Below are 12,175 nucleotides of genomic sequence, written 5' to 3'. Positions count from 1 at the left end.
ACACATGAAAGTGAGCATGCACATACACACACATACATGCCTACAGTCATACACGCACACGCACACACACATGCACACGCACACACACAAACACACACAACCATTAGTCATCATCTGTAGTAGTGGTCATATGGTGTATAAGTCATAGTAAGGTGGGAGGAATAGAACAGAGAAACAGACAGATGCGTTGTCCTGATCTTTTTCCAACACAGCTTTAGTCATACTGGATGTGACTGTGTGAAAAGAAAGTGGCTTGGGCTCAAAACACGCTTCCTAGTGGTCTCTCTGGTGAATTGCAATGTGTGTGGCAAATAACAAAACATTAAAAAACGCTGACCTGGACTGTGTTCATTAGGCGGAGGTGTAAAGTACTTAAGTAAAAGTACTTTAAAGTACTACTTAGGTCGTTTTTTGGGGTATCTGTACTTTACTTTACTATTTATTATTTTGACAACTTTTACTTCACTACATTTCTAAGAAAAATTATTTACTTTTTACTCCATGCAGTTTCCCTGACACCCAAAAGTACTCATTACATTTTGAATGCTTAGCAGGACAGGAAAATGGTCCAATTCATGCACTTATCAAGAGAACATCCCTGGTCATCCCTACTACCTGATCTGGCGTATTCACTAAACACAAATGCTTAGTTTGTTATTTATGTCTGAAGGTTGTAGTCTGCCCCTGGCTATCCATAAATAAAAAAAAGCAAGAAAATTGTGCCGTCTGATTTGTTTAATATAAGGAATGTGAAATTATTTATACTTTTACTACTTAAGCATATTTTAGGAATTACATTTACTTTTGATACTTAAGTATATTTAAAACCAAATACTTTTAGACTTTTACTCAAGTAGTATTTTACTGGGTGACTTTCACTTTTACTTGACTCATTCTCAATTAAGGTATCTTTACTTTTACTCAAGTATGACAATTATGTACTTTTTCCATCACTGTCATTAGGCCATACGATGGAAAACGTTTTGCAATGGAAAATCAAAATTAGCGTTACTGGACAAATCCAGGTAGTCCCTCCCTGTTTCAGTCCGTTTTCTTCCGTTTAGTGCGTAATGAACATGATCCTGTATTACATGAGACTAAATGTACTGTGCTGTAAGTGGCTTTGTTTCAAAAATCATATCGTAATTATATTGTAGAGGAAAACACTGTGTAATCAGAGACAAAACATGAAGGCAGACAGACACAAAGTGGCGCCTGGTCCAGAAGTCCAGTCCTCAGACCCCTCGGTCACATGCAATGGCATGAGCCAGCGGACAATACAAGACAACCAGGAAGTCTGAGGGAGGGAGAGACCACTCTGACACTGGGGGGGTCCTGAATTAGGGACACACACACACAGCTCCCGGATTCCCCTGAGGGAAACAGGAAGTGAGACGGAGAGAGACAGGCGTGCGCTGCAGGAAGTAGACCCTGTGTCATTCCATCTCTGAACAGCTGTGAAAAGAGTCCCTCCTCTCTCTCTCTCTCTCTCTCTCTCTATCTCTCTCATCCCCTGCCCTCTCCTCCACCTTTACTACCCCCAATGGATTCATAGTGCTTTTCCAGGAACCTGAAATGACTGCTCAGTGCAGTGTACTGTGCATAGTAACCCTTGACCTCAGCTCTTTGTCCAGCTGCTGAGAATGGTACAGTATGTGGTTCTCCAGGAGACACCCGGGGCGTGAGTCCACTAGTCTGGCCAGAGGCAGGGCGTCAGTCCTGGGGGAAGTGGTGGTTAAATGTGGGGTGTGGAGGGTGTGGAGAGGGGTAAGGGAAGGTTAGGTATTGAAGGAGGCGTGGGGTGAGGAGGGGTAGGTATGGGTGCGAACAGGGAGAGCGGCTGGAGGAAGAGCGAGAGGAAGCCGTTGGAGGGAGGGGTGTGTGTGACAGAGAGAGAGAGCGAGAGAGAGAGCAGGAAACCCTGCTTGGTGTGGCGGAGGAGAATGGAATGTTTAAAAAGAACACGCTTCGCCTGCAAATGTCCAGGATGAGGGCGTCTGCTCGTGCCGCTGTGCGTGTGTCTGTGTGGGAGGATGTGACACTCATGTTGACTTGGCCACTCACAGGATATATGAAGAGGAGCATGACCAAACAAGGGATCAGAGAGGGAAGTGTGCATATAGGTAGACGAGAGAGTGAGAGAGTGAGTGAGTGAGTGAGTGAGAAAGAGAGACAAACCATGGGTGGAATGGGGCACTAAAAGTGAGCGTGAGTCAGAGAGAGAGTGGGAGAAGAAAAGAAGAAGAGAAAGAGAGACGCCATCAGCTGCATTTCCTCTGACACCTTTTTCCTAGGAAGGAAAGAGGAAAAGGAAGAGAGGAGGAAAGGAGAATGAGGGGAAGGGAAGGGAAGGGACGGGACAGGGCTGGGCTGGGCTGGGCTGCAGAAGCAGACTAGCAGGCTCCTTTAAAGGAGTCTCCGTGTTGACACACACACACCTTAGGGGCACCACCCAACACCCACATACACACACACGCACACTCTGCCACCTTTAATCAACCTCCCACACAGTGTATAACACCCACAAACACTTCCTCCATCTACAGAGCACCACCCAACACATACAGAGCCACTGTATTTAAACCCACACATACAAACCTGGAGAACACCGCCCACACACTGTAAAAATGTTCCAGTAATGTTTACTGTAAATAACTGTCAGGGCAGTAGCCAGTAGGTTACTGTAAATTTACAGTAATTTACAGTAGATTTACAGGACCTTTACTGAAACACAGTAAAGTGCATTACTGGAAACACATCCAGTGCATTACTGGAAGCACAGTGGTAAACGTTGTAGATTTACAGTGCAGGCAGCTAGTGCCAACGATGGGCAGTACTTCTGTTACATGTATTTGATATAGATATTTCAATTGTTTTAATACCTATTTTATAATTTGTATTTCACTGGCTTGAATTACAATTAATGTATTTTGAAACAGTTTAATTAGAATATATTTTGTATTTTCTTATACAAATATAAACTTGCAAGTAGCTTGCTTAACTACAACAATATTCTCGGTAATGGTAGCATAATCTTTTTACTTGCTATGACTGTGATATGTTCTTGTTTATCTTCCTAAGGATCCATCCCTTTTTTCAATTTTCGCCTAAAATGACATACCCAAATCTAACTGCCTGTAGCTCAGGACCTGAAGCAAGGATACGCATATACTTGATACCATTTGAAAGGAAACACTTTGAAATTAATGTAGAAGAATATAACACATTAGATCTGGTAAAAGATAATACAAAGAAAAAACCAACCGTTTTTTTTGTACCATCATTTTGAAACGCAAGAGAAAGGCCATAATGTATTATTCCATCCCAGGTGCAATTTAGATTTTGGCCACTAGATGGCAGCAGTGTATGTGCAACGTTTTTAGACTGATCCAATGAACCATTGTATTTATGTTCAAAATGTTGTATCAAGACTGCCCAATTGTGCCTAATTTGTTTATTAATAACTTTTCAATTTCCTATTCATATTGGATCTCTTAAAACTTTTACATTTCGTGTAGCTTACCAATAAAACGGTCCGACGGTGAAATAGACAATTTCCAAAATATCGCTATTTTTAAAACAAGCAATAGAAAGCTGGTTGCAATTTCAGTTTAATCCAGCAGAAAAAAACAGAACAAATATTATGGTTAAACTCAAATATACTAATTGATTGAAGAAAATCTTTGTAAATGATATCATAAATAAGACTGGTGGACTTGTTACACATGAAGTTAACAAAAATATATGGAAATGTCTGCTCTATCCAAAATTACAACCAACTTATTGCAGAAAATAACATACTTTTTTGTATTTTTTGAGGGGGGATTAAAACTGTATAATATTTGTAGAATGTTTTATATATATATATGGGGGATACAACCATCCCAGCTCTATATATTTTGCTGCAAAGAGACAGAATCATTAGATCACTTGTTTTGGTATAGCCCATAAAGTATGTAGCTTGTTTTTGGTCACAGGTTGAGGAATGGTTAGAAATTGCAACATTTACTTGGAGCTAACTCTGCAAATAGCACTGCTGGGTGATTTGAAAAGTCATAGTCAATCAAATAATAATATCTTTAATTTGAAATTGTATCTTTATTTTACAATTTGTAGAAACTATTAGAATAGAAAGGTTTAGAACTTTTTATGAAACATCACAGCACAGTGGAAAAATATATGGCAGCTAAAAATTAAAACTGGATGGTCTTCAGAGATAGATGGGAGGAGTTGAGGGTAGCTAAAGGCTGGGACTTAAAACAAACAAAGATGACTAATGTAAAACATACTGTCTGTGAAATGTATGTAGTATGTATAAGCTGGAAGTGGACGCCTAAGTATTGTTGTCCATTAGCTTACTCCAATTAGGAGAGGGGTGGTAGGGTTAGGGGAAAACAATAAAGAAGAAAAATATATAAAATATTATATATATTTAAAATAATATATATTTACAAATAGAAAAATATATGGGGATTGGAAATTATGCAGATATTTACACTGATAGAAGTCACAATCTATCTGCAATATTAAAGCTGATCTACCCCCTAAAAAATAAATCTAACAAGAAATAATTAATCCAACGTAAATTAATCATAAAACAAACACCAAAAATAATTAATTTAACTAAGTAAAGGCTTAAGACTTATTATCACTCTGATCTGTTCCCTATACACATCAAATTATTAGGTGTCTACGACCACATATCACCTCAATTGGTACAGCGTTCTCAGTAAGGGGTGCAACAAATATAGCCACTTACAAGGCATGCCTCGAAATATGTTAATGAGCCAGAGATTTATTCCCCACCCACAACATTTTCCCACAATGCACCATAATTCACAGTATGCTGCTATAAATATACAGCAAATCAGGTAATGAAGTGCTTTACTGTAAAATTGTATTATAAAATACATTTTACAGCATTGTAGGGTAATGCCATTGAGCCCCCATAATGCATTGCTCTTTACAGTACTGTACTGTAATATAGAATAACAGTAGCTAACTGTAGATTTTTGCTGTAAATGTACAACAATTTGTTACAGTGCACACATCCACACCAACCACACCACCAACAGCACACCAAACACTCCCAATATATCAATTCCTTTTGTTTTATAGACAGGGGTTGACAATTACTACTACAAGTAGCATTATTATTATAAAGTACTACTACTACTTCTACTACTACTACCTCAGCAGTCAAAACTGATTGAAATAAGGTTTCTAGTTCTGATCTTAAAGTGCTTTTAATGACGTCACCTCAATATAAAGTGTAATATTGGGATGCAAACTCAAAATTGATTACATTTCAACTCTATATCTGACATGGTACAGGAGTTTTCACTTTTCTTTTATTAGCCCATAACCATGTGTGAGGTGTATACTTTCCTTTCAAAGTAGATTTGTTTAAGACTACCAAGAAACACTCTGTGTGACCCTGATTTAGCCCACTGCAGTAAAAGGTTAAAAGAGCAGGGCAGACAGCCCACACACCCACACCCCAGGAGGGCAGTGGGGTAGAATGTAAAACAAGCGGAGCTATCTGGAGAGAGATAAGACGTGAAGTTATGCCTTGGCAGCGTGACTATGACATCACGGCTGCGTCTCTCACTCTCCCCCTGGGCTAGACGACACCACCGGCCTAATATAGCCATCAACAACGCTGCCAGACAGACACACAACCAGGAACAGGGGGCTAGTCTGGCATGCACTTGCTTGGCTGGGGGTTGTGCGCATGTGTGTGTGTGTGTGTGTGTGACGTCTCCGTTACATCAGGCTACGCCGCAGTCCAGGTGACTGAGACATTCCAACATGGCTGTAGAAGATGATCTTATTTAGAGATTAGTGTATGTGTGTGAGAGCGTGCGTGGTCATGGGATCATTGTCACCATAGGCTAAAGGTATCCTCTGTGCTCTGTGATGTGATGCCACTAGGTTATTGATTGTGTGTTTTGGCATAATGCTGCTTTAACTGTCAATTACCTTATAATCTGGGGTTTCTGAAATGTATGGACATAGTAGATCACACACAATTCAATAAGACATATTACAGGGGCATTTTCAGTAACGTGTATTTAAAAAAAAACATTATTATACTTCTTTACATTGTGTTATATAGATTCATGTGGTTGACTTTAAACGTCTGTAATAATATATACACTGATTTATTTATTTACATTTGAAAATCATTTAAACTCAGCTGAATGTATTTATTTGAATCATCTGATGTTTGGTTTAATTATATTAATGTTGTGTCATATTTATCACATATTATTTATTGGTGTGACAGGCAGGGGAAAGACTAGGTTCAATTCATTACCAAATTAAAAACAGAAGGTAATTAACATAAATTGTACATTAACCATACGAAAGAAGTTAATTTTCACTCACGACACTTACATTAATTTAAATATTATTTGTTGATGAGATATTTCTCAAATGCCAATTAGGTAAACTGTAAAAACAAGTGTTTAGGAATTGAACGCAAAACAAAACACTTTTCTGTAACACTTTTTAAACGTGTCAAGGCATTTAGAATTGAAATGAAAACGCGTCACAGTGTTTAGTAAACACCAGAACATGTTTATTCACTGTAACACTTTTTAAACACATGAACACGTTTATTCAGCACAAGGCATTTCGGTTTTAACGCTACTGTACGGTGTAAAGCTGTATTTGCATATTTCCCAACATGCCTTTCGAGTGAAAATGAGAGACACCCACCCATGATTGTGTATGTTAGTGACAGAGACATGCTTGTTTCATTCTAAAATAATTATTGAGGTTGTCATTAAGTGAAAGTCTAAGGGGGATGTGTATTGAATGAAGTTATGGGCTTATTGTGTCCTCAACGTAGTTGTCTGAAAATCCTGGGTCATGAGCTATGTCAGACCTGCAAGTCACAATGAACTGGTTTGTGAACTAACTAGTAATTCCTATCAGAATCCAGCCAAATGGAGGATACACCATAAATTGGATGCGTCATCACCCATAGCCTGCACTCAGAATGACTGCTATGGTAAAGATGTAATAAACAAGACTACTTAAACCTTTTAGACTGGAACAGCCATCTCAGTATTCTAAAAATCAACCTGCTACAAAGCATACTGGGAAATATGATAATGCAGCCCCTCCCACATCTTTTTCTCTCTGAGTGACGATAGGAAAGTAAACACTAGTGTTTAAAATCTGAACACAAATCTGAGATACATTGTGTTCTCCATATTGGAAACTGAGTGGAAAAAGCTGCCTATCATGTTTAACCTTGCATTCTAAACAACTGTGTTTAAGATGAGAACACTTATTGGCTAATCTAAATGCCTAATGTTTAAGTTTTAAATACTGACGTTTAGGTTGTAAATGTGTCACATGTTTCATGGTTTTAGAGTGTATATTTTTTAAACGCATTACACTACTTGTTAATCATTTAGCTTCAGCCCTCTTAAATTGCAATAAGAATTTAAATATTCTTAGAGCAGTGGTTCACTGGGCAGGTTCTCTCTCCCTCCCTATCTCTACCTTTTAACGAGGTCAGTCACCCGTTAAAGTGCTGTGTCTTTGGGGCCGGCCGGCAGTATTCCCAGGGTGCTGGGCTGTTGGGGTTCACACCTTTTACTCTTCAGGAATCTCTGGAATTCCCAGCTTCATTTCCACTGTGAGGCGGGAACACCAATCGCCATTGTGTGTGTGTGTGCGTGTGAGTGTGTGTGGTGATATGAAAGACCCCGCCTGTGTGTGTTGAAATACATAGTACTACGCCCGTACATCCACCCAGAGAAGAAGCAGGGAGTACTCTCCATGTTAGACCACAATAGAGTGACTCACACACACACACACACACACACAGCGTTATCAGGGTCATTTCTGACACTGCTGCTCAGTGATTGTTCGGTATTGCCTTATTGTATTGCATCGCTACAGAAGTATGAATGTATTTACAGTAGGTGACTTTGAATACAGCCATTGCTTGACTTACAATTTCGGTCATTATTTATCGTATTGATTCTAATGAATATCATGTCAAAATGATTGATTGAGATGTATAATGCATTTACAGTACAGATGTAGGATCTTAATTTGAACGAAATTTTCTGCTCAGAATTTTGCAAACTTGTAGTGTATTCAAGTTTTAAAAAGGCTTCTAAAGTTAGTAATTTCCACTTTAAAATGTCAGACTTGATTTTCCCCTAACGAAAAAAGTATAAACCCCTACAAAAAATGTCCATTAATTAAAATCCACATAATAATGAACTTTTCCTGTTGCTGCAGGATTATTTTCCTGCTGTAGCAAGATGGCTCAAATTAAGATCCTACATCCTTTATTTATAATGAATTCACTTATCAAATTAGTCTTACATTTTTCTGAATCTGATATATCGCTACATTTATTTCAAAGTCACTGCATATATAAATTAATATTTAATATGTGTATACATTTTAAAACATGTTTTACCCCAATATTTAGACTTTTCCAGAACAAGGAATTACATAACTGTAATTTACTAATTTACTTAAATGTACATTTTAAATAATTGTTTTTAAACTCACATATGGGGAAACAAAAGTCAGCATGAATTGTACAAACGTTTCTGTCAACTATGGTAATCAACAATCCATATCATTTTAAATATTTAATTGTAATTTTCAACAATTAATTGAATTCTTCTTTTATTCATTATACAAATGAATTTTATACATATTTTATAATTTTCTGTTAAGAATTTGAACAATTTATTTAGCTGTCTAGAATTATTACAGTAAAAATCTACTTACACACCTGAAGCAAACATACTTTTCTTCTAAGAAAACACATGTTAAGTAAAACATCAAGACTCTATGAAATATTGTAACACAACTTATTCCAAACCCTTTTGTACAGAAGTAATACTCATCCTACTCTAAACATACTACTCTAAACATCCTACTCTAAATTAGAAGAATATGATTCTCTGCCATTGCAGTCATTACCTCCCCATTACGACTTTCTAGCAAATTAAAGGTAATTCCAGCTGTTTGTCCCCCAGTTCTAGAGTCCTTTAGCCAGTCATGGCTCTGAGTCATGCTAGCTAAACCAAACTAACGCTAGCTGGCTACCAGAGCTGAGAGCCACTATTGAACACAATGAGAGACTTACAGAGAGCAGTAGTTTCTCTGTGCTGCTGACACATGGCAAGCTGTGATTCATACACACACACACCCCCACCCACCCTCTGTACGTTCTGTAGTAACTGGGTTTCCTAGAGCCCCACCCAACCACTATGCATTATGTAGTAACTGGGTCATAACAATAATTTTATACTGGCCCCCAAAATATCCGTCATTTCAAATGTATATTATATTCATATTTTGGCATCATTTACATTTCCTAATTTACCTACTTCAGTAATTTTGATTTCCTACTTCAGTCATTTTGATTTTCTACTTCAGTCATTTTGATTTCCTACTTCATTCATTTTGATTTCTACTTCAGTCATTTTGATTTCCTACTTCAGTCATTTTGATATCCTACTTCAGTCATTTTGATTTCCTACTTCAGTCATTTTGATTTCTACTTCAGTCATTTTGATTTCTACTTCAGTCATTTTGATATCCTACTTCAGTAATTTTGATTTCTACTTCAGTCATTTTGATTTCCTACTTCAGTCATTTTGATTTCTACTTCAGTCATTTTGATTTCTACTTCAGTCATTTTGATTTCCTACTTCAGTCATTTTGATTTCTACTTCAGTCATTTTGATTTCCTACTTCAGTCATTTTGATATCCTACTTCAGTCATTTTGATTTCCTACTTCAGTCATTTTGATTTCTACTTCAGTCATTTTGATTTCTACTTCAGTCATTTTGATTTCTACTTCAGTCATTTTGATTTCTACTTCAGTCATTTTGATTTCCTACTTCAGTCATTTTGATTTCCTACTTCAGTCATTTTGATTTCCTACTTCAGTCATTTTGATTTTCTACTTCAGTCATTTTGATTTCTACTTCAGTCATTTTGATTTCTAGTTCAGTCATTTTGATATTCTACTTCAGTCATTTTGAAATCCTACTTCAGTCATTTTGATTTCCTACTTCAGTCATTGTCTTTTGAAAGCCACGAGAGTATCTGCAGTAGTATAACGGTGTCTTTACGTAGCTACAGACTCCAGCTCCATGAACATGTAAGGTTTTAGTAGCCAGAAAAGCAGTGTGGGTAATACAGGTCACTCTATCCTCAATGTGACTCACGCTGTCCATTTAAAATAATTATGAATGGACTGTGTCAGCCCCAGACGTTTCTCCCACATCCTATACTACTATGACTGGTTGTGTATGTATGTACGTTTCTATTTTTGTATCCGTATGTGTGTGTGTTCATGCTGTACCACTCATGCACATGTGTATTGTGTGTGTGCATGTGCACATATGTGTGTGTACACAAGTGTGGTAGTCTTAACAGAAGACCATATAGAGCGTAGTTTGGGTGCAGCTCTGGGATGAGTCACATGCCCTCCTCTGACTAAGTTCCCAACTATGTGATTCTGGGAGAAGGCTCAGCCCCATCCGAACCCTAGCCCAAACCAACCACTGGGGAAGAGAGGGGTAGGAGGAGGGCAGGGAGGGAAGGGTGTTGTAGTCAGGAGGAAGAGGATACGAAGGGCTAAGGTAAGGCAGGGAACACCCAGTGGTGAGGGGTAGGGTCTGAGAGGAAAGGAGGGTAGGGCTGGGCTGGGCGAGGACCAGTCGGCAGGTAGGGTATGGAGAGATGTGGCAGGGGTTGAAAGTAGGAAAATTAGGTATAGGTTAAACTAGGGAGTAAAGAACGGGTAGAGTGTGGGGGTTGGAAACTTTTTGAAACGGAAAGTTTGTAACTTTAAACATGTAAACAGAAATGTTTACTTTTAACATTAAAACGGAACATTTGTAACTTTTAACATTGAGTCGGAATGTTTGTAACTTTTAACATTAAAACGACTTCATACAAGGAGTGTCATACTGCACATGTTCTGGTCAGGTGTCTCTATACATCTGCTGATTGGTTGAGCTACCAGCGTGATCAGGGATTTGTATTGGAGTGGCAGTTTCTGAGCCTCTTCCTGTACTCTTGGTAACAGAGTAAGGAAAGTTATGGTTGTGAGAAGGTTGCATGGAGGTGAGTACCGGCTGATGAAGATGTTTTTGTCTTTCTCTGTCGTTCTCTCTACTGGACATCCAAGCTTCTGTCTTGTACATGTCATCAGTGCTGTGGTGTCTGATCGCTCAGCTTATCTTCCTGTTTCTCAGGTGTCTCAGAGGAGACTGACTGTAAGTCCAGGTACTTTCTCTGTGGTGTAGACTAGAGACAGTTCAGCGGGGACCATTGCGATGGGATAGAAGTGGAGGGTTCCAGTTTTGCCTATGAGAGACATTTGGGATATACAGGACTCTCACTGTTTGTTTCAATCAATCATTCATTCAGTCAATCAACAAATCAATGTGTACATCTCGCAGTTGATAGCGGTACTAGAATCTGTGTGTTCAGTGCTGCCTGTCGTTTCCCTATTTTACAGGCTTTTCTACAGACGCCCGACACTTTGGTAGGGGAGTTTCCTGCTTTTAAAGACCCGAGGCGAACACACACACACACACACACACACACACACACACACACACACACACACAGAGAAACACAGAGAGACACAGTACACTACTGAAGCTGCCTCTGCCGCTGCCCGACATTTCTTTCCTCTCCCCTCATCCTCTCTCCTCCTCTCCTCCCTCCCTCCCTTTCTTTCTTTCTGAATGGGTGTCCTCTCTCTAACCTCCCAATTGAGAGGAGTGTAACCGGACAATGCCCTTCACAGAGATAGGCTCCGCCCCTTTCAGCCAGGCTCATAGACTATAAGAGCACAGAGACTCAGCTCGGAGTGTGTGTAACAGAGAGTGTGTGTGTCTGTCTGCGTCAGAGGGACGGAGGGAGAAGGAGAGCAGGGGAGCCAGAGAGGGAGAGAAAGAGAGGGAGGTAGGCACAGAAAGAGAGGAGGACAGAGAGAGAGAGAGGGACTGAGGGAGAAGGAGAGTCTTAGTGCTGTGTAACATATGATAGTAGTTTCTCTCGGCAGGGCCGGGCTGTGAGAGCGTGGTCGGCAGCGGTGTCTCGAGTGTGCTGGGAAAGCACCTTTATCCCAGAGGGACTCATACACACACAGAGAGAGAGAGA

Source organism: Salmo trutta, chromosome 20 (genome assembly GCF_901001165.1).
Source record: "Salmo trutta chromosome 20, fSalTru1.1, whole genome shotgun sequence".
In the NCBI taxonomy this organism is placed as follows: Eukaryota; Metazoa; Chordata; class Actinopteri; order Salmoniformes; family Salmonidae; genus Salmo; species Salmo trutta.
The sequence above is the reverse complement of the archived record's forward strand: the minus strand, read 5'-3'. Positions refer to the sequence as shown.